This window comes from Lissotriton helveticus, chromosome 2_1, assembly GCF_964261635.1.
Source record: "Lissotriton helveticus chromosome 2_1, aLisHel1.1, whole genome shotgun sequence".
Classification (NCBI taxonomy): Eukaryota; Metazoa; Chordata; class Amphibia; order Caudata; family Salamandridae; genus Lissotriton; species Lissotriton helveticus.
Genome location: NC_136059.1, coordinates 531,365,282 through 531,388,190, shown reverse-complemented (window position 1 = coordinate 531,388,190; position 22,909 = coordinate 531,365,282).

The following is a 22,909-nucleotide window of genomic DNA, read 5'->3' as shown; positions in this document are numbered from 1 at the left end:
CGCGAGTACAAGAAAGTCAGCATTTGTGTTACCTAGAGGAAGAGCTGTGGGTGCATGTTTTAAACACAGACTGGTTGAAAAGCAAAGAGATTGGCACGGCGACCTTAGGCCTTGTGGCAGATGTTAGGGTAGGCAAGAGAGCAGGAGGTTTACATTGAATGCAATGGCGGGAGATGTGCTCCGAGCGAAGCTGGGGACTCAGTCGCAAGTGAAATCATGCTTCTCTGACATAAAGGAAGTGGAGAATGTAAAATATGATGCAGTTGTTTTATTGATGATGGTGAAGTTCGCAATATGGACAAATTGATGATTGTCCACAAAGACATTGTGTGAGAAACCTGGGGTACAAAGAAATCTGGAACAGTGTCCCTTTATACGGAAAACTGAATTGGATATGAGGACGCCTGCATGCTTGAAGGATTATGTACTTTGTAATAATGAATGTCATGTCTCCCACAACCTAAGACACATCTTGCATTTTGTTGTGATAATAATATAAGGGTAGAAATAAGTTGGGTTTATGTTCTAAATAGGTTTGACAATTGATGATTGCACATTCAGCATTATTTTCTATGAAGTGGTAATGTCGCATTTTAAGCACTTCACTGTGTGCTAGAGAAGTCAATCAAATTCAGAATTCTCTCATCTGTCGACAAAGCCTTTTAGAGCAAAAGTGTGGAGTAGATTCGGAAGATAGCGTCTAAATACATACCAGCTAGGAACTGCAGTCGGCTATGTCACACTTGTAATCATGAAAAACATAACAGAAAATACCTAGTAGTACAAGGGCCGGATGGACGGTCATTTATGTTTTTTTATACAAACGAGGGGTACATAATGCAACACTGGAGCAGAACAGAATGTTGTATTTTGCAATTTTGGCATTTTCTAGACTTCATTTTGTGTGGTCAATTCTAACCAGTTTTTCGATCTCTTTGATTGGAAAAAAGTGACCATTTGTACTTTCCTTGAAGTATGTTATATATGTAACTTAAATCAAGTGTATATTTTGCATAATGCAACAACTATTCACCTTGCCTCCATTCTCCTGCCTGGTCAATTTAGCACCTCTCTCTCTTTCTGCTTCTCCACTTGATTCTTTGCCCACCCTTCACCTCCACCATCTCCACAGGTCCTTTATATTTTGAGTACCATTGGGTGTCTTTGACACCCCATTCTTTGTGTCTCTCTCTCCTCATCACTAGCTCTCTATTTTCTGATCTTCATACCTCTCACTGTTGTCTTGACCCTCCCTTCAGTACCATTAGGGAAGTTGGGCTGTGATGGTGTGTCTTCCACATGAAATACCTTCCTGTTAGGCCTGTCAACCTTAGGGTGATCTTCTCCCAAATGTTTTGCCTCCATCTCTCCTATTTTTGCTTATCTTGTTTATGCTGGCCTTAGGACTCTGTGCACTGTACCACCGCTAACCAGTGCTAAAGTGCTCACTCCTTAAAATAGGGTAACATTGACTTATTCCCAATTGGCATATTTAATGTACTTGTAAGTCCCTATTAAAGTGGCACTACATGTACCCAGGGCCAGTAAATTAAATGCAACTGGTGGGCCTGTAGCACTGATTATGCCACCCTCTTAAGTAGCCCATTAAAACATGTCTCAGGTCTGCCATTGCAGCCTGTGTGTGCAGCTTTCAACTGCCATATCAACCTGGCAAAATAGAACTTTTGATAGACCCAAACCTTCCTTTTTAATACATGTAAGTCACCCGTAGACAGCCCAGAGGGCAAAGTTCAGTGTATTTGAAAAGTTGGACATGTACTTTTTAGTTTTACATGTTGTAACAGTGGACAAACTCTTGAATTTGTTTTTCACTTTTGCAAGGCCTTCCTCTCCCATAGGTTAACATGGTTAAAATTGAAGTTAACATATTACATGTAATAAGCTGTAATTCCCAATTGGGAGCGGGTAAACAGTACATGTTTGTTGTCTTTGAAATTCTAATGAAAAATCCTCCCTTATGGTAAAGTCAGATATTAAATCACAATTTCGAGAATGCCGCTTTTAGAAAGTTGGAATTTTCCTGCCTTAAGCATTTAGAGCCTGTAGCCTGTCTCTGGGACATATGGCTGTTGACAGTTGGGCTTTGTGTATTCCTTCCTCCTAGACAGCCACGCACAATAGACGGCTTAGGTGTGCCTGGATGGGCTATCGCTGGCAGGATGGGAGGGTGGAACTTGGCACAGCCCTACTCACACTTGAATAAGTTGTGTCCTGCCTCCACACAAAGGGCTTCATACCCCATGTAGTTAATCTGGAGTCAGGGTGGGGAAGGCAGGAAACCTATAGACTTCAAAGGGAAACCTCTAGAAGCTTTTCCCCACTTCATAGGAAGGCTTCTGGATCTTTGGATACTCTGCCAGAAAGAATGACTGCTGTGCTCAGGACTGGACTGGGAACCAAATGCAGCCACTGCACAATGTGTAGTGAGCTAGTCTGACTACTAAAAGGGAAGTTTGTTGGGGGAGGGTGGTGCAAGTGTGAAGCATTGGCTGGCCCCAAGAGGCTGGAAACGAAAGTGAGGGAATTATGCTTCTTGCCGCTTTTGTTACATGGGCCAATATTGCAGCACCTGCCGCAAAACCGACTCTCAGTAACAACACCTGCCCCTACCCTTCCAGCCTCTCGGGGAAACGCTAGATGCCAGGTACAGCCAGTCCGGCCCTGGTTGTACTGCTGAAAGGATTGCCACTCTGCTGGCCTGCTCCTCTGAAGGGCTGCTGCCCTGCTGTGCTGGCCTGCTGACTGCTGCTCTCTTGCCTGGGTGAGAAGGACTGCACCTTCATCTATTGAACCCAGGACCTCAGAGTGACTTCAAGGGCTAGTTGGCTGGACTCCTGACCAGAGCCTCAGGTACAGAAGTTTCTAAATGTTGCAGTCCCACTCACCTGAATTCCAGGTACCACGGATACGAAGGTAGTCCGCCCTCATACCTCAGGGCTAACCCTCCACACTGACTGGAGAACAGACGTGGGTGGTTAGCCGTAAGAGGAAAGGGGGAAATGGAAATAGGAATGAATTCTCCTGATGTGGTTCGGCTTACTCAAGGTTGGTACTTGGTATAGGGTCCCCAGTCAAGAGGGTTTGGCCTAACGGCTAAGGCGCTCGACCTCGGACCTGGGGATCTGGGTTCGAGTCTCGGTAACGATGCCAAAAACCCCCTGTGATTCTGGGCAAATCACTTAATCTCCCCGTGCCTAAAAAAATGAAAGTGTGTCCTCATGTAACGTAACTGGTGCTATGTAAAGCGCTCTGATAACTGATTCGGTTCGGTTCTAGTTCGCGCTATATAAAACTCTGCCAAAAAAAAAAAAAAAACGTTCTTAGGAAAAATGTCCTTTAAAGAAAAACAAAACACAATGGTGGTGAGTATCATCTACAATCATACACTCACCCAGAAGGTAGACTCAATCTGTCTTCACTCCAAAAAACGCCAGAGGAATATGCTTACCCATATTACGAATATGCATCAAATACAACATAGGACTCCTTTTAATCCATAGGAGTAATTCTGCAATTATTCCTATGCGCAGCATAGGAAAATCAGTTCAGGACGTCAAGCCACATCCATGGGTACCCAAAAAGGACATAAAGTTAAATGATGAGGGAAGAAGAACATAGTCTTATAGCCTCTAAGAGCTGGCTAAGTGTACAAAGGAGGGGCTGTGCTCGGAACTTACAAAGGTTTGACTCGCTACTGAAAGTCAGTGAAGTGAGCAACAACCCCTAATGAGGCAGACTAAGGCACAGTAGCCTGGGGAGGGAAGGGAGGTATAACCAAGAACAAGGGATGCATTTTCAGTCTTATGCTTCCGATGCGCACGCAGAGTTGGTTTGATGATCCACAATACAGGAGAAAGGTGCTCTGTTGGACCGCCAGGAATATGAGACTCCAGAGGGGAAGGTAGGAAACAAGGAGGCTGGAGCTGGCGCTGGAGATCCTGTACACACAAAGGGGGAAATGAAGGCAAGCAGCCATGTTACGGAGCACGCCATTGACTAGACCACACCTCCAGTCCCCTGATGGCTGCTCCTGCCGTACTCCGAAAACTCATGAGTTTTCGAGTAAGCGACCAAATAAGGGAATGAAAGGAGACCGAAACAACAAGATGTAACTCAGAATCCCAATAATTCCCTGGGGGCGCCCCAAAAACACCTCACCTAACATCACCATAAAAACGAGGCACTAGTCAAATAAAATTGTCACACGTATCACCTAGTAAAGCGAGTGGGGGAATTCCTAGGGGGTCATTATAGCAGCAAACAGGGGCACAAGAGGGGAACAAACTACTGCACAACTAGTGCAGGTCGTGACACCAACAACCTTGATCCCAACATCTGGACTCTGTCATCTGTGAGTCCTACCCTACCAAGTGGTGCCACCCCAGTCCTTAACCCTTTGAAGTTGGCCTGAAGGTGCTGTGCCAGCCCATCTGTGGGCCCAGTGGAACAGACATATCTCCCCAGCTGCGCGGCACAATCCTCAGCAGAACCAATGCATCGCCTTTGCTGCAAGGGTTCTCTCAGCAGCCCACATCAAAACCACTGCTTTTGTGAAGCTTTCCTGACACAGACCCTCACTCTGCAAATCTCTTGTTGACGTCAGCCTCGACTACGATGCTGGTTCTCGCATCGCAGTCTCACAGCTCCTCAGAACCGAAGCATCGCCTCTACTACTCCTTGATGCTGCACTTCTCATCAAAAGCCCTTGTTGACGGGATCTTCGGCGACGACACAGGACATTGCTTCGCAGCTTCTCAGATCCGATGCATTACCTCTGCTGCACAATTCATCCTCCGCGTGGGACCTAGCAATGCTCCGCAACCTGAATTTAAGGCACTCGTGATCAGTGAGCCTAACTGGGTCTCTGTAGCTGGCACATGCTCTATTACGGTCAGCCTGAAGTTGTCATTCTGTCCAGGCCCAGCGCAACCAAATATCCACAGTTGGCGCTTTGTGCTACTTCACATAATTTCCTCTGAACTCTTTTAAATTCCATATCTTGGGGCGCTAGAGGGCGCACAGCAGAATGGCTGCCTCCTGAGACAGCTCCGCCGGCTAGAGTCAAATAACGGCAACAAACAGCGTATAAAGGGTGCAACCCGTACCGAAACCGGCATGAAATAAAATCGGAAGATGCAGAGAACGTGCTGACATGGCTGGATTGCAGTAACGTGCGTTAGTCAGCTTCGAAAACGACAATTGAAGACAACGACACTGGTAAACTACTGCGGCTAAAATGGCGGCGCCGTAAAGAGGAGGAGGGGTGAGCGAGTCTGTGCTTCCCACCGGCGCTGTTGTGAATGATGCACCATCTGTAACCCGCCACGAAGGTTGCAAACCGTCTTAGTCGTCGTTACGACTACATGTGGGAGAAGATAGAATTATTACAGCCCCGTTGTGCACTGGACAAAATGAACGGCTGCTGCATGACCGCCTTCGGCGCAGGTATATTGGCACCGTGGCGCTGACTTGGCTGTAAACTGACTTCATGCCACAATGCGGTAAGACTACGACTAGATATTGAACTCCGTATGGTGTGTGTGTATGTAAACTAGACTGTATGGAATCGGAGTATAGATCGGAAACACAAGATGGCGGCGCCCACAGGCAAGTGAACAGCGGAAAAAGCGGAGCGTCCTACAGACGACAACATGCTGTACTGAGGAGCAACTAACCAGACAAGGCGACGATAAGGGTGATAATGCGGCGCTAATGCAATGAGTCCTGGCTGGGTGTTAAAGTGCACTAAGTGACCCACAGCGCTACCAGCGCAGAACACTTCAAAACAAAAAAGGAGCGAACGAGAGGGTGCACAGCCCAACGACGGCGGTGCAAGGCGGCAGCTCGGGCGAACTGCATTGCACAGGTATATCCCCGTGAGGTGCACTCCAACAGCAAGAGGTATAATTGCGTGAAGCAGCAGAGGAGTTGTAAGACATAAACTCTAGAGGCTCAAATAGGGGCACTTCACGTTGTGGACACGCACGGATTGCTCGAGTGCTATACAACGGGCAGTACTGTCAACGTCTACGGTGAACGGATTGCACGGTGACGACGCTGAGACATAAGACTGCTCCGGTGGTGTGCATTGGCAGTTGGAAGTGTGGGATAGTGGCCAACGCACTCGCAGCGTCAGACCAAGCGCAGGACACCGGTTGTCGGCTGGATGGGTAAACCAGAGAAGGTACAATCTAAACTACCCTTCGACAATAAAAAAGCCACGAAAGGGGCCACGGCACCACCATATGCGGATATGGAAACGGACACAGAGGCACAAAACACTATGGAAACTACACTGAGAGCCATACATAAAAGTCTACAAGATGTGCATTGTAAACTGGACTCCATAACACAAAGAGTTGACAACATGGCTGCGAAACTCGACAAACACGGAGAGCGACTGGAAGAAGCAGAGACGAGATTGTCAGCAGTGGAAGACGAATCCCATGCAACGACACAGAAATGCACAGAGATGGACAGAGTACTGGAAGTCATTAAAAACAAGTCTGAGGAGTTGGAGGCGAGGTCCCGAAAAAATACCGTACGCATAGCGGGGGTTCCAGAATCTACAAACACTGGGAAGATGGAGACCTATGTGGAAGACCTGCTGAAGGCGATCTTTGGGGCCGAACAATTGTCCAAAGTGTTTATCGTAGAACGCGCACATAGGACACTCGCACCACAACCGAAGCCGGGTGCCCCTCCACGCCCAATCGTGGCACGGCTACTCAATTACAGAGATCGAGACATGATACTGAAGATGGCAAGAGAAAAACAAGAGATTGAACATCAGGGTAATAAACTGCAATTTTATCCAGATTTCACCATCAATGTGCAAATGGCGCGAAAAGAATTTGCATCGGCTAAACAGAAACTGAGGGAAATGGAAATATCATATGCGATGCTATACCCAGCAAGGTTGAAAATAACCAGAGACGGTAAATCAGTGCTATGTCACACCCCAAAAGAAGTGAATGGCTATATTAAACGACTGGGTCAACGGAGAAGGGAACAAAGACGTCAAGAGCAAAACCAAGATTCAGATTGAAACTCGGAAATCCACGAACTTTGACCTACAAAGCCAAAGGCCCTACTTAGGACATGTTACAGACAACGTGTGATCAAGCATGATATGGCATATAGGTGGAAGAGAATGAGGTCAAGGTTGAATAAGAACACGAAACTCAGCGCGCAAATAAATTGACCATTGGTTACCTGTCAGTGAGTGAAACGAAAAGGGGCGCAAGGAACTACTGGACTGCTGACTGTGGGGTGTGCTACGATACATGATTGTGAGGAGGGGACAGGTAAGATTACCCAATATGCAGATTACAGAAGGAACACTGGAGTAGCATGATGCAGCGCAGCGCCTGTTGTTGTGTAATGAAAGAGATCGCACTACATATATGTAAGGTAAATATGCAAAACTGCTAATCGTGTGATCGAAATGTTGCAAAGGGTGAACACTAGAAGTGAGCATCTACGAGAAAGAGAATACATGTATAGAATGTACTGAAGCACCTGCACTATGCAACCACTCTGGCCACATCCACTATGCTGGATGGAGTCGTGTGACCCGAGCGGACCCCCCCACGGGGTGTCCTCCCACATTGGCACATTGTTAGTCTTTGTTACACTCAGGGTATGTCTTTGGCATGATTGGGGTGCTGAAGTGGGCGGGGGGAGGAGGGGGAATGTTGGGGAATGTTGGTTTACGGAACTGTGTTTGAGAAACACTGCCAGACTCCATGAGAATCATACACTGCTCTATACAATCAGTAGGCTATATATGAAACGCATTATGACCGAGACTGTTTTTCATAACCTGAGATTGAGAATAGAAATGCCAAGATATAATAATGGATGAGCATGTAAAAAGATTAAAACTGCTATCCTGGAATGTGCGCGGTTTAAACAACCCCAAAAAAATCAGGCAAGTGTTAGCATACCTAACGCGACTACAGGTAGACGTGGCATGTCTCCAGGAGACGCACATAGACCCACGCGCACATACACGTGTTGGACACCGGTGGGCGGAAGCCTCATATAGTGCTGCCTATTCTTCCTACTCTAGAGGAGTAAAGATATTACTACGATGAGGGTTACAGTTCAAAATGGAACAAACACATACCGATAGTGAAGGGAGATATGTTATTGTGACAGGTGTGCTAAGGGGACATAGAGTCAACCTTCTGAACATCTACGCTCCAAATGTAGATGACCCACAGTTCTACACGACAATTTGGACGAAGATATCCGACCTTCCAGATGTTCCGAAATTATGGGGGGTTGACTTTAACATGGCATTGAACGACGAGATTGACAGATCCAGCACATCGACAGAGACACACAAAAGAGCGTTACACGCACTACAAGACATACTGCTAGATAGGCAGCTGGTAGATTTATGGCGAACACAACATCCAGATAAACGAGAGGCTACCCACACAACCGCGGCCTATAACAGCTGGTCTAGAATAGATTACTGGATTGGGTTACGGGAAGTGTTACAATGGATAGACGACATGGAACACCTCCCAATGACGCTATCTGATCACAACCCAGTGTTACTTACGATAAAACTGCCTAACTACGTGCCTCCTCCTTTCAGCTGGCGCTTTAATGGAAAAGCCCTACAGGACCAGTGCTATCGTAACACGATTGGTAAAGCCATAGCGGAATATTTTGAGGATAACAAGCCCACAACGAAAGATGCAGGGTTACTATGGGAGGCCTTTAAAGCCATAATACGGGGGGTCTGTATCAGCACTAACGCGGGCATTTTAAAAGACTTACGCCAGCAATTGGAGAAAAAAGAAGCTGATATAAGGAAACTAGAGTTGGAATATACTGAATCACAAAATCCAGCTATTCTGGGTAAAATTAGGCTTGAACTAACAGAATATCAAAAACAAGCAGACATAGAGCTAACATATGTGCACAAACGGCAAGTAGCGAGACACTACGGTGAGGCGGGGAGACCAGGTGCGACGCTAGCAGCTAAAATATGTGGGCAGAAACCACAACAAGTGGTAGAAGCGATAAGGAACCAACACGGGGAAAAGAGGCACGACACTAAAGGCATACTAGAGGCGTTCCTACACACATTTGGCAACCTGTACCAAACTGACCAAACCGCCCAAGTAGATGAAATAGATAAATACTGCGATACGATAGCGTTGGCATGGCTGTCAGATACACAAAGACAATACCTCTCTCAACCGGTGACAGTAGAAGAGGTGTCAGAAATAATAAAATCCCTACCGAATGGAAAAGCACCGGGTCCAGACGGATTCACGGGGGAATTCTATAAAGCCTTTGTGGATTTACTAGCCCCACATATAGTGGAAATGTTAGGGGATGCACATGAAAAAGGTGTACTACCGGCCTCCTTGAGAGAAGCAATGATTATTGCATTATTGAAGCCGGAGAAAGACCCGGAGGCGTGTGACTCCTATAGGCCACTATCTCTAATAAACGTTGATTCCAAAATACTGTCTAAAATATTAGCAACGAGGTTGCAAGTCTTAATGACGAGACTGATACTAACAGATCAGGCAGAGTTTATTCCCACTCGATCGACATCTCACAACACGAGGACCCTGTTTGCACTGGCACACTACCTATCCCCAGAAACGAAAGCAGCGGCGGTACTATTGGACGCTGCAAAAGCGTTTGACACCATTGCCTGGACATACTTGCACACCATATTGCGAAGAATGGGTTTCCCACCAATGTTCATGCAATGGATAGCGCTCCTCTATACTAAACCTATAGCGAGGATTAGGGTCAACAAATATATTTCGGAACCAATAAAAATAGGAAGAGGCACGCGTCAAGGGTGCCCATTATCGCCCCTGTTATTTGCCATAGCTATAGAGCCACTAGCATGTAAACTAAGACAGGAATACAAACACTCAGCATTACAATTCCCCCAAAGACCGCTACACATCTCGCTATATGCAGATGATGTGTTACTCTACGTCAGGGACCCAAAAGAGAATTTGAATCCACTACTAAGAGAATTCGTTAAATTTGGATATCACTCTGGACTAAACATTAATTGGACGAAATCCACGAATATACCCCTCACCGATAGTACTCTACCCTTCCAGCTAGATTACCCTCTAGACTGGCAAACGGATCCAGTGCGGTACCTGGGAGTCTGGTTCCATAGAGACCCAGAAGTGGTGATTCGCACAAATTATGGCAGAGTGTTAAGTGTGCTGGAACAAAAAATAGATCGGTGGATACATTTGCCATTATCTATGGCGGACAGAATAGCCATAGTAAAAATGGTACTGCTACCAAAACTACTCTATCTCTTTAATAACATTCCGATAAAACCACCGAACCCTGTGTTCCAGGAGATCAAAGCGGTCACCTTAAAATTTATTTGGACGGGTAAAACAGCTAGAATAAACCTCCATACACTAACACTACCGTATGCAAAAGGAGGATTTAAAGTGCCTGATTTTCTACTATATTACCTATGTGCACAAGCACAATATGCGCACTACTGGTTTCACCCCACTCCATACATCACACATGTAGCTGTGGAAGAAGGAGACGCCCTCCCTATACCACTGAATGCAATAATATCACACACGCGACCGGCATTGCATAAAAAAGATATCAATACAGTGGATGCTACGACGATAGCATGGCGGATGATAGCGAAAAAGGTGGGTAAACAACAGATATACGCACCAGAAATGCCACTTAACTATCATTCGGCTCTCTCAGTCACGCAAGAAGCAGTGGGAATGGACCTGCTCAAACAGGTGGGATTCGACACCCTAGGAGATCTGTATCAGGAAGGGACAATTAAGAAATTGGAAGAGCTGGAATATATACAAAACCAAACATTGTTATTTACATTTACGTACTATAGACTACAGCGAGCATTGAAAACACACTACCCAACCTATCCTGCTGAACCAGACACGTTACTGACACTGCAATTACTCATCACATCAGCTAATCCGAAACACTTAGTATCTAGACTGTACACTTCCTTGCAAGCTGAAATAGGAGATACCGCAGACAAAGCACTTCAAAAATGGAATGCATGTTTGGAAATGCCTCTAAAGGAGGAAGAGTGGAGCTCAGCTGGCACGATTACAGGAATATTGCCACCAAATGGAAACTTAAAGCTGATACACATCAGATACTTGCATCAAACATACCACACGCCCCAAAGACTACACAATTATGGTCTGCGCGAGGATTCACGATGCCAAAGGTGTGGAACGGACGATGCATATTTCATACACATGGCATGGTATTGCAGGGGGGTGGCTCAATTTTGGTTGGAGGTGACAGAAATGCTGAGTAAGATGGTGGGAATTGAGATTCAGTGTACCATAAAGACATGTCTGCTGAATATACTACAAACTGTTAAAGCGAGAAAACGCAAATTCTATGTACTGGCACTGCTATTGACTAAGCGGAATATTGCAATCTGTTGGGGGGGGTAAGAAAACACCACGAATAAAGAAATGGATAAGTGATATGATATATTGTAAGGACAATCTTAAACTGTACGAAGAAGAGTTGCCACCACGTGCACGACCTAAAGACTATTGGCATTATTTGGCGGACTATTTATTGAGCTTAGATGAACAGTCAGAGTATAAACGGTGTAAAATTAAGTCAAATGAGGCGTGATATGTCTACCATGTAATATTCTAATGGATATGGAGTGTTGTAATACAGTTCAGTTGTATGTAGCATTAATACCAAAATGTTGGGCATTGTATGTCCTTTGTTGTTTCTTTTGAAATACCAATAAAAAAAAATCCATATCTTTGGTTCTACTGATTGGATATTTGTTGTTTGATTTATTAAATATTAAACTAAATTTGGTGTGGTATCTTTTTGTGCTGTGTTTTCACACTGTTACTGTTTGCAGTGCTGCACAAATACTTTACTCACTGCCTCATAGTTAAGCCTGAGTGCTCTGTGCCAAGCTACCAGGGGGATGAGCACACGCTAATTTAGAGTTTGCTTGTGACTGAACCCTGACAAGGATTGTTGTTTCTGTTTGAGTAGGGACGTACCCCCCCCTAAACCAGCAACCCAATTTCTTACACTTCCCTAGATGCTTTGGAGCATTTTACCTATCTCACGAAGATGCTTATCTCAGGATTCAACTGGAAATCCACATGTACTTCAGTAATTCTTTGCCCTCAGTCACCCGTAAGAACCTTGTTACTATTCTGTCAGTGAGAAAGCGGTGACTCGGTTCTTGTGTCACCTTTCATCTATACAATGTAGTAATACCATATGCAGATTTGCTTATTGCTGCTATTTAATGTATTCAGGTTCATTGAATCTGTATGCTTTGAAGTTGACAATCATCTTTGCCACCTACTTATTTCCATTAATGTTCTTACTATGTCCTGTTTCTGAATTAACTCGTTGAAGTGTCCTTGTGTTATGCAAATAGGACCAAGTAATGCCTTTCAGTCTCTGAGGCTTAGTGAGTCCTCTAACGTAGGCTATTGTAAACATGCAATTACTTGGGATGCTCATTTTTATTTTGATGTCAAATGTATTGTGCTTAGTACTTCTACTCATTTACATAATGGGGCAAATGTAACCTGGGTTGCATATAAATGTTCTCATCTGCATCCCTGATACGGATTTCATCTGCGGGAAGCCTTTTTATATTGAAATAAAATGAATGGATTATCACTCATATCAAGGCCTTGCACAAAGAACCGATTGAGAGCTGCATGCATAGGAATGTTTAGAACTTCTTGGCAGGCGGTTTATATGTCAATATTGTGCCAAGTCCCGAAAACCTTTTCAGATGCCTAGTGCAGGACACAATTGCCGAATCTGAGCTTTAGGTGGCTTGAATATTATATGATGCACATGGCAGGAACATGTCAATGCACTGCACATCCCTTTTACGAATCTTTTTCCTTGGAGGTTTCAGCTAGCGTATTTCCTCAGAGTGTATACAGCATTAACTGTTTTTGAAGGACATTATACTTTCTTCTTCACCACTCCTTGACTGTCGTTCCCTCTTTGTTTTCATGGTAGTTCTTGGCAATTACTCAACATCAGCCATTTTCACAACCACTGATATTTTTTGTTAGGACTGCTGCTACACCAAAACAGTTTCTAGACAGCTGCCTAGTGGGTGACTGTTTGCTCCTAGTAGGACTAAACCCCTCCCAGCTGCCAGGAGAAGGGAGACAACATCACTTTGAGTGGCTACATACCATATGTGGGAATCGTGTATAGCCGATACTGCCCACCAAATGCCCTCTAAGGATTGGTTGACCACCTTATGTCTCTGCCAAGAGATCTGCTTTCTACTGATAATGTTATTTGGGCACACACTGTAAAGTTGAAATCTATGGTCTGATGCTTTTGAATATTAATGTTATTGGTAGGTTACATCTACAGACCTGTGGTAGTGGTTTGCAATAGATCTAGTTCTGTGACCTTTTTCTCTGGGGCTAACTTGGCAAATTTGAACAGGCCCTTGTAAAAGAGGCCCAAAATTTCAAAAGCGATCTTGTGTATATGATCAAGCCAGTGCAGTATACTCAATTTGAGAGACTAGCACCAACATTTTCACTCAACCATTGACAAACTGCCAAATTATGTTTTTTATTTAATTTGGGCCCATAACTTTCACTAATGCCAGAGAGTTTGACCCCTGTGAAAACCAGGAGAAAATATGTGTGAATTTGTCTGAAAACCCCTATTCTGTATTACCAACAACATGTAACCCCAATTATTTCCACCTCCCACCCCCGGCATTATCAAGACCCCTGGTCACAATAATTCTGCATGACAGAAATTACCAGTTTGATCCAGGTAACTCATAGTGAGAGGGAGAGGTGTGGCGGAGCAGCTAGAGTGGCTGACTCCTGATGGCGGGGCTCATGACTCAGTCCCCAGCGGCAGCACAGCACCATGTGACTCTGTGCGAGGCTCACTTAATCTCCCCGACGGCCCCCAGTGTCCTGGGACCCTTGGGGTGAGTAGTTCGTGCTTTACAAATACTGGATTTCCGATTAAGGATTTTCGATTTATAGCGAGGCCCATTAAGAGGATTAGCGCTCCTAAAGAAAATGTGCCTACTCTGGAGATAACATGAGTGCCCAGTTTGTTCATGCAAAGTGCCCGTTTTCTTTGACAGCTTGAATTCATTAGAAGGCAATGATTTATTTGTTATCCTGAGACTTTTACATCAGGAAACAAGGCATTAGCAATGTCCTGTAGGCTGTTCTCAAAGCCAACTATCATAATCATTTACTTTAGTTCACATTGCCACATTACTTTGAGGAATCTTGTTTTGCTCTCTCCATTTTCAAACAGGCCGTCATCACCCGCTCTTGTCTCAGTCTTGGCTCCTGCTTTGGATTCCTTTGCTCTTTCTTGGCCTCAACAGTCCAGTTGTCACAGATTCAGACTGCCAGAGTTATGGGTGACCCCTCCTATTAGCCAGGATGCTGCTGACACAGGAAAGCGCCTAGTAGATATTGCTTTCCAGAAGGAGCCGCAAGGATTAAAAATGTCCATTGGCTAAAAACCTACAAAAACAGTCATCAAAGGCTCTGGAAAGCTGAGCTTATTTGACCACAGAAAAAGCCAGGTGGTGAGCTTCAAATAAGGACAGATGGAAGCTGTCACCATCATGACCAATGAACCAGAAGAAGCAAGGAAAGGAGTAGAAGACTACTGGATCGTAGGCAAATAGAAGAAGGGAAATGAGCAAAGATTCTCAAAGAATCCAGGAGCAAGGAACCCGAAAAACTACTACTCGAAGTCTATAGGTGCAAAGAGTAGAACAGCCACCTTTTTTATAGGTCAGGAAATTGGAAGTTATGTCTTCTCCATATTGATTTAGATAATACTTTCATTAACTTTGCTGGGCAGTGTCCATCTTAGGCTGGGATAGCTATTACATTTCTCAATGACTTCACTAAGGACGTTTGGGAAGGAGAAGGCAGAGCAGATTCTTGGTGAGGTACTCCTCTGCAAGAAGGCCCCCAAAGAGAAGAATAGCATAAAGGAAGACCACACCTGTGAGTGGGCCACTGCCACCTAAATCATAAAAGAGAATTTGGTTACCCGCCACGCAGAGAAAGAAAGGTTTGTTGTCCGTTTACGGCACAGTCCCTGTGAATATGCCGGGTGGGACAGCAGCTGAACTGGGAGAAAAAGTAGTGAGGTGGCAGTATGACCGCATCCTGAAACTCCAGGTTTAGCTGAAAATTGTCTGAAGAATTAATATATAAGAACTGGGACAAGACCAGAAGCTGCATCTTCCAAGGACCTTTTACTAGGTGGCTAGTGAAGCCGTGATGATATGCTTTAATCTTGAAGAGGTCCAGCTAAACTGCAGACTGACAAAGTTCTTTGACATTGTGGCCATAAGACTCAAGAGCCAACCACATGGTGCAGCGAAAAACAGCATGTAACAGCTTGCTAATCAAATAAAGGAACAGTCTGCTAAGGATCCGGTCAAGCCAAAATCATATACCAGCACACTGATCCATACTTTTTAAAGTAAGAGAAGGACCACACAGACAATTCAAATGAGAATGCTGACTTTACAGGGTTTTTAAACACCTTTCTTCCGTTTTAGTAACATATGTGAAAACAAGCTTAAAAAGATTCTTAATGATGTAAGTTTTAGCATTGTGAGTTTTAATTAATTGTACAATAAAGCTATTCTATACGATAGGTGGCTAGCCCTTCCTATTGACCAAAAACAGCAGCATATTTCTAAGGATCCAGGAATCACAAATCCCTTGCACTTCAAATTCTGGCACATTGATTACCAAGACTGGTGGAGGCAAAGAAAAAAGACATTGAAAATAATCTAAATGATATAATTTCAATTGGGAAAAGTGAAAGACTGGATGAATGTTCCAATTCAATGGCAACTAAAGTTTGAAAGGCATTGGAATAATGAATGATCTGGAAGCATCTATTGAACCTGGGTTTAATTTAGTTAAAGAAAAATGAAAAGGTAAGAGCTTAAATGACAACCAGACCTTATCTCCAATCTTAAAGGAAGGAGTAAGATTGCGAAGGACCTTGGCATAATCCTTCCTCCTATCTTTGGAACCTTGAAGATTAGCGTGAATTTTATGTCTTACAATTAGCAATAGTTTAATTAAACTGGTGACATCAGGCACTATGTTTACAGCTTAAAAACTAGGAGTAAATGTTCTTGGGTGAAATCTTTGAAGACAAAATAATGGAGAGGTATAGGTAACACCGTGAATAGAGTCACTGGGAAATTTAGCCTGAGCCAAGAATGAAGATCAATCACTTAGTTCAATTACTTAGTAAGCAATTACAAAAGCATCAAAGATATTGCTCCAACCCTTGATTCTGTCACTCATCTGACAGTTGGTTCGAGAGTAATAACTAGAAGACAATATCACTTCTATCTGCAGAGATATGCAAAAGGGCTTCCAAAAACGAAATACATACCTTGATAAGAAATATTTATATGGGCCAACCCATGCAATCAAAAACATTATTGCAAAAGAAATTCCCCCAAAGTCCAAGTCATAGGTAATTTTTTCAAGGCCCCGCAGAGAGAGTTAAGGCTGAAATGTAATCAGTGGAGTTAAAAAGTCCACTGGTACTGGTAATGGTTGAAGAATTCCAGATGGACAAGAATGTAAAGTTTTTCCCTGGGCACAGACTGGACGAGAATTAATGTAAAGTTCAGTGTCTTTTCGCTTGGATCGACACTAGAAGGATAAGTTCTGAAGTTCATTTAACATCGCTGTGACTAAGTAGAGGCAAGTCATGACACATCTTCAAAACCAAAATCCCTAGTTCTTTAGAAGGAATGACTAGGGCCTTCCATTTAAAGCCTTGATGTGCTTGTTTAATAATCTTCCCTCGTAAAGCCTTCCATTCTTTTTTTGAGACTTTGGAATACCCAGCTAGAGCTTTCTAGAGGAAAGATTTTACCATCCCAGTAATGCTTTGTGGAGCAGGGATTTCTGCCCCGTGGCAGGTGGAGACTCAGGATATCTACGGGAAAGACCATCCGAAAGAATATTCCTTGACCTAGGAAAATGAGCAACAGAAAAATCATATTGATTGAGAAGGTATGCCCACTGAGTCTGTCAACAGTTCCTGCACTACATATTCTTGAGGCATTGCAAATTCTGGTGATTGATTAAAATCTCAAAGGGCTCTCAAGTTCCCATCAAAATGTCCCAACTCAGAATTGGCCAACTTATTAACCAAAAGTTCTCTTTTTGGAACCAGATTTTTTCTTTGGAATCCGACAGAATATGTGAATAATAAAATGGGAGTTCTAACCATTGTCATCGTGGACCTAAACAGGAGGTAATTGATGAAATACTGTTGGAAATGGGGGTTGCCCAAGTCTCAAAGGGGGTAGCATGGCATCAAGCGGGCAGGCCAAACTTCGAGGACATGTGAAGCATTCACGCAGTACACACAGACGACACACCAATCACACTACAAAAGAGTCACGACACCACCTTTGGTTGGAAAAAGAATAAATTTAGTGATATCTCCAACCTGCAAGGTAAAAAGGAAAAATACACTGGTATTCACAACAAGGCGCCAACTGGCGCCAGAGCCAAGTACATCATGGGGAATTATTTACATGGGACAAAAAGGGTTGAGTCCAAAGTCCATGCTGTAATAAAGAAATTTGTGATTAAATATCAGTAGACCTGAGGCCAATCTGGCGGGGCCAACTCAGGCTCTCATCCTTAGGGGGTTGTAATTGCAAAATTCTACATTAGCATAGAAATACATCATGCACATTAGCACCAACCCGCCCCTGTTAGGGAAAAACAACAACAGAGCATTACAGCACATACTAGTCAGGAGCACCTGTAAGAAATCAGTACGGCAGGCTCATTAACCAGGGCATAAACAGGGACCTATATTTGCACTAAGGGAGAATAAAACTCTCTACCCCAGAATATGCAATAAGGACAACCGGCTTGCTCCTGAGTTGTCTAGAAGGGCAGTTAGTTGCAGGAACGTCAGGGCAGTTCAATAAATCTGGAGCCCAAGTCGCAGGTGCCCCCTGTCATTTGGGCACCTGATAAGGCAACACAGTCCCCGGGGCGGGCACCGGCAATGTACCCCGTTGCCCTCTCTGTCCCCCACACCGTTAAGCGTAGGCCCCACTCACCGGGCTCAGTAGGTCCTGCGGGGCGTCCTTTGGGGTCTCCTCTGCAGGGGGGGACCAGGCACCGACAATGTGCCTCGAGGCCCCCCTTTCCGCGGTGTCACCCGGGGCCCCTCTTCCTCACGGGGGCCCAGGGGTTCCAAAACGGCCTCTGGACGGCCACACTCGCCTCACCCGGGCCTCCTTCCCTCACAGGGGCCTGGGGTTTCAACACGGCCTCAGGAGGGCCTCAGGGGATTCACGAGGTGTCTGGGCACACGTGGGGGAAGCCTGCCTGGCTTTCCTCCTACGTCACACGGCTCCTGCAGCGCAATCGGGGTTCCCTCGTCCGCGCGGGAGCCCTGCAGGTATTCTGCTCCTTCAGCCGGCTTCGTGGGAGGGGGCGGGGCTGGCACCGACAATGTACCCCGGCCCCGCCTTTCTCACCAGCCCCTCACTCAGGGCCGCAGACCGGCGGGGTAGCCTCCTGCTCCAGTCGCTCCAATTCGGGGCTCCCCCTTGACCACGGGGGCCCCGCACCAGCACTTCACTTGGGTCCCCCTTCCTCACGGGGACCCAGGGCTCTGCGACGCTCTTCTCGCGCTGGCGGGCCGGCACCGACAGTGTGCCCCGGCCCCGCCTCCTCAACCGGCCCCTCGCGTGGGGCTCAGACCGGCGGGGTGGCCTCCCGCTCCGGTCGCTTCTCTCGGGGCTCCCTCCTTGGCACGGGGGCCCCGCAACGGAGCTTCACCCGGGTCCCCCTCCTACCTCACGGGGACCCGGGGCTTCGATTCCCCTTCTCCTGGCCTTCCCGGCCGATAGCCAATCCCTGCGCGGCCTTCAAAGGTCACAGCCGCGCAGGCCAATCAGTGCGCGGCGGGGGCGGGCCGATGACGCGGCCGGGCCCCCGTCATGTGATGGGGAACCTGACGGCCTCAGGGCCTAGCGCGGCACTCCCTGCACTTCGGCGGCCCTCTCCTGGCACCGGGGGCCGCCGCGACGCTGTCCACAGCGGTGGGGGTCCCTTGGCGGCGCCACGACGATGGCAACAATAAAGGGGTAGGCTCCCTGTTAATTACGCCTTGAGATAGTGGCAAAAGCGCGCTTCCACAACCGGCGCTATTTACAAGTTACCACAGTCTCCTCAGGAAATAGCGAAAATGGCGCTATTTACAAGCTGCCACAGTCTCCTCATAAAACAGCGAAAACGGCGCTATTCACAGCGCACTGCTCCTCCCTCTGCCCACAACCTCAGCTCCTTCCTCAGACTACGCAGAGGGGGCAGGAATCTAGCACTTCCTCAGTGCTTCGCAGTTATAGCGCTTGTCAGATAGGCTTTACAGCACTAGGGGGCCCAGCGCTTCCCCAGGGCCTCACACCACCTCAGCCAGCAACAATTCCTTTGGGGGCACAATCTTCCCCAGGGTGCTTCAGAGGGGCAGACAGTCCCACAGCAATTCCTCAGGGGCACACTCCTCACCTCCTGGGCGCTTCTTCACACAGCGCTGGCGTGGTACCCGGTCAAATAGCGTCAGTGACCTGGATAGGGGCCCTCCCTTGTCAGGGGCCCATGGGGACAGCAGAGGGGGGGGGTTTATAGGGGTGCAGGGCCCAGCTCACAGGCCCATGTGGCGGTAGCACCTCACAGCAGGTCCCCTCTCTTCTTTGTCCCAGCGCTGACTGACTCTCTGGTGACACTTCTCCCTATTTATACCCTCCTCCCTCACAGAGCCAGCACCTTCCGGAATGTTGGGGATAACTGGTTCACACTGGCTCAAGGGGAGGGGTTGAGCACCCTGGGTGCCAGGCTTTCCCTCCAAAACTAGGGGTAGCTGGGTAATATTATCTAGTCCGCTGACCTATGTCAGTCCAGTGGCAAAACCCAGGGCCATGGCATCCATTTTAAATAAAATACATTTCAATCAGGTGCAGTTTTAAAATGGGGGATTTTACAAGTGCTCACATTATGTCATGTAATTACATTTTCAACAAGGTGTCTCTCACCACTCATGGCCTATACAGGTTTAATCCCATGGGGGAGACAATCTAGATAAGGGGGTCAAAAGCGAAAAATTTGGGTGGAAAAGGCCAAGTCCAACACGACTCCCCCCCAGCCAAAAGCCAGGGTAGACTGATCAATGCCTTGATGGGCTTCCCTGCTTGGGGCGGAAAAAGGTGGACGCAGGCCTGCAACTACAGGAGCACCTGCAGTCTCTCCTCCACTCTGGAACCCAATGGTTCTCTTTCGCAACCCTCCATTCACCAACAAAACCACCCCACTGGTGTTCCCTAGTGGGAGGTTTCTCCTTCCTAGAGTGGGAGGCTCTAGCCTCAGGCGTGTAATTCTCTTGGACCACTCTTCTCTCTCCAAATTGCCACTGGTCCACCCACCTGGGGTCTACACCCTCAGACTGACCAGCCCTTAGGGGCAAGGCTCTCCTCCCCCTACTTCTCCTCCAAGGGTTCCTCCATCTCCTACGCCTGGGGACACCCTCACACAACTCTCTCCCCAACCTGGAGTCGAAACCCACAGGCTGAACTGGTGACAGGGGCGAGTCCTCCCTCTCCCTGCACCCCCTCCCAGAATTCCGCACCCTCCTACAAGGAGAAGTACCCCTGGGAGTCACTTCCGGGGAGACTCTGGTTACAGAGGTCCCTCCCACCAGGGCAGGCAACCCCTGTCCCTGGCCACCCAACCCAGGATCTGCGCCCTGTGGCTGAGCTGGTGACAGAGAAGAGACCTTCCTCCCTCTGCACCCCTCCCAGAGTTCCGCACCCTCCCACTGGGAGTAGTACCCCTGGGAGTCAAATTGGTAGGGACCTGAATTACAGGTACCCCACCCTCCAGGTCAGGCAACCCCTTAACCTGGAACCCCAGTCCAGGATCTAAACCCTGTGACTGGTCAGACCCCCGAACCACTGGAGCTCCAATTATTGATGCTCCGGGTCCTCCTGACATGAGGGGATCCCTTCCTCTGGATGACACATCGGGACAGCCTAGTCTCCCAACCTGGGGTTCTCTTAAAGAACACTCCAGGCCCGGTGACCACAGCTGGGGCACCTTGGGACACCCCCCCGTCTCACTCCCTTCAGGATCACTCCCCTCAGCCTTCCCAGACGCTCTGGCACTTACCCAGAGGTCTGCCTCCCGTGCAAGTTCCCTGGGGTCTGAGAACCCGCACCGCAACAGATGGTGACGCAGTCTTGGGAAACAACTCCTCAGCATGTGCTCCCGGATAACGGCATGGCACAGCCCTTCCCAATCCTCCACTGCTCTCCTCACCACCCAATCCTCCAGTACAGTCCAACACTCCTCCTCGAACTCTCCCCAGGACTGATGGAACAGCTTTCCCCTGCCCCTAAACACTAACCCGTCCTCCTCTTCCGGGGAATCAGGCACAGTCTCTTGGGCTTCGGGAGTGGGACTCCTTGCACTGGACCTACACTCGCTGCCACCACTGGATCCCACCCTCTTCGGTGAATCCAGACTCCTGAAACCACTCTCAGGGGACAACCTACCCACCTGAGCTGATCTCTCTCTGGCGAAGGCCCTCTCCGCCTCCGCCATCCTCTCCTGGGCTAGGACTTTTTCAGTCTCTAGTCGCTGCTCTTCTACCCTCAGCTGCGCTAAGCCCTCGGCATGCCTGAGCTTTGCCAGCGCCAGCTGATACTCCCTTACTTCTCTCCTATCTACCCATTCTTCTGGGGACAGGGAAAGGGATGGGGCAGTGCCCCCGGGACTGGACCCAGTGCGAGACTCCCTATCTTCGGTGTCCTCCACAGCTACTGGCGTCTCTGCCCTGCTAGACTCTTCCTCCTCCTCATCGGAGCAATTACCTCCCAGGGTTCTAGATGGGGAGCCCTCGCTCTGGTCTCTAACCCACTGACCCTTCAAAACTTCGGGGGGGTAGTCAGACAAGTCCCCATCAATCTCTAAGGGCTCTCCCCTCTTGAGGGCCTCATAGAGAAAGAAATTCCTCCTAATGTTCCCTACTGGGGGTATCCCTCTCTCCAGGAGGAAGTCTATCACCTCCTGTTCGGTGTACTCCATCAGTTCCACTTCCTGGTAAATCAACCCCATCGTGGCGAGATACACCCGGGACACACCCACAGTGGACCAAGGGGACACAATTGTCAAACACTTTCAGGAGGAAGCAATTTAGCAAACAACAATAATCCCCACAACAAGGCTCGGATTACATCCAAAGCTCTATTTGCAGTGTAACCCGTGGCCGCTGTGGTACTGCGCAAACACAAGTCCTATCCCACCGCTTTGCCACCAAATGTTGGAAATGGGGGTTGCCCAAGTCTCAAAGGGGGTAGCATGGCATCAAGCGGGCAGGCCAAACTTCGAGGACATGTGAAGCATTCACGCAGTACACACAGACGACACACCAATCACACTACAAAAGAGTCACGACACCACCTTTGGTTGGAAAAAGAATAAATTTAGTGATATCTCCAACCTGCAAGGTAAAAAGGAAAAATACACTGGTATTCACAACAAGGCGCCAACTGGCGCCAGAGCCAAGTACATCATGGGGAATTATTTACATGGGACAAAAAGGGTTGAGTCCAAAGTCCATGCTGTAATAAAGAAATTTGTGATTAAATATCAGTAGACCTGAGGCCAATCTGGCGGGGCCAACTCAGGCTCTCATCCTTAGGGCGTTGTAATTGCAAAATTCTACATTAGCATAGAAATACATCATGCACATTAGCACCAACCCGCCCCTG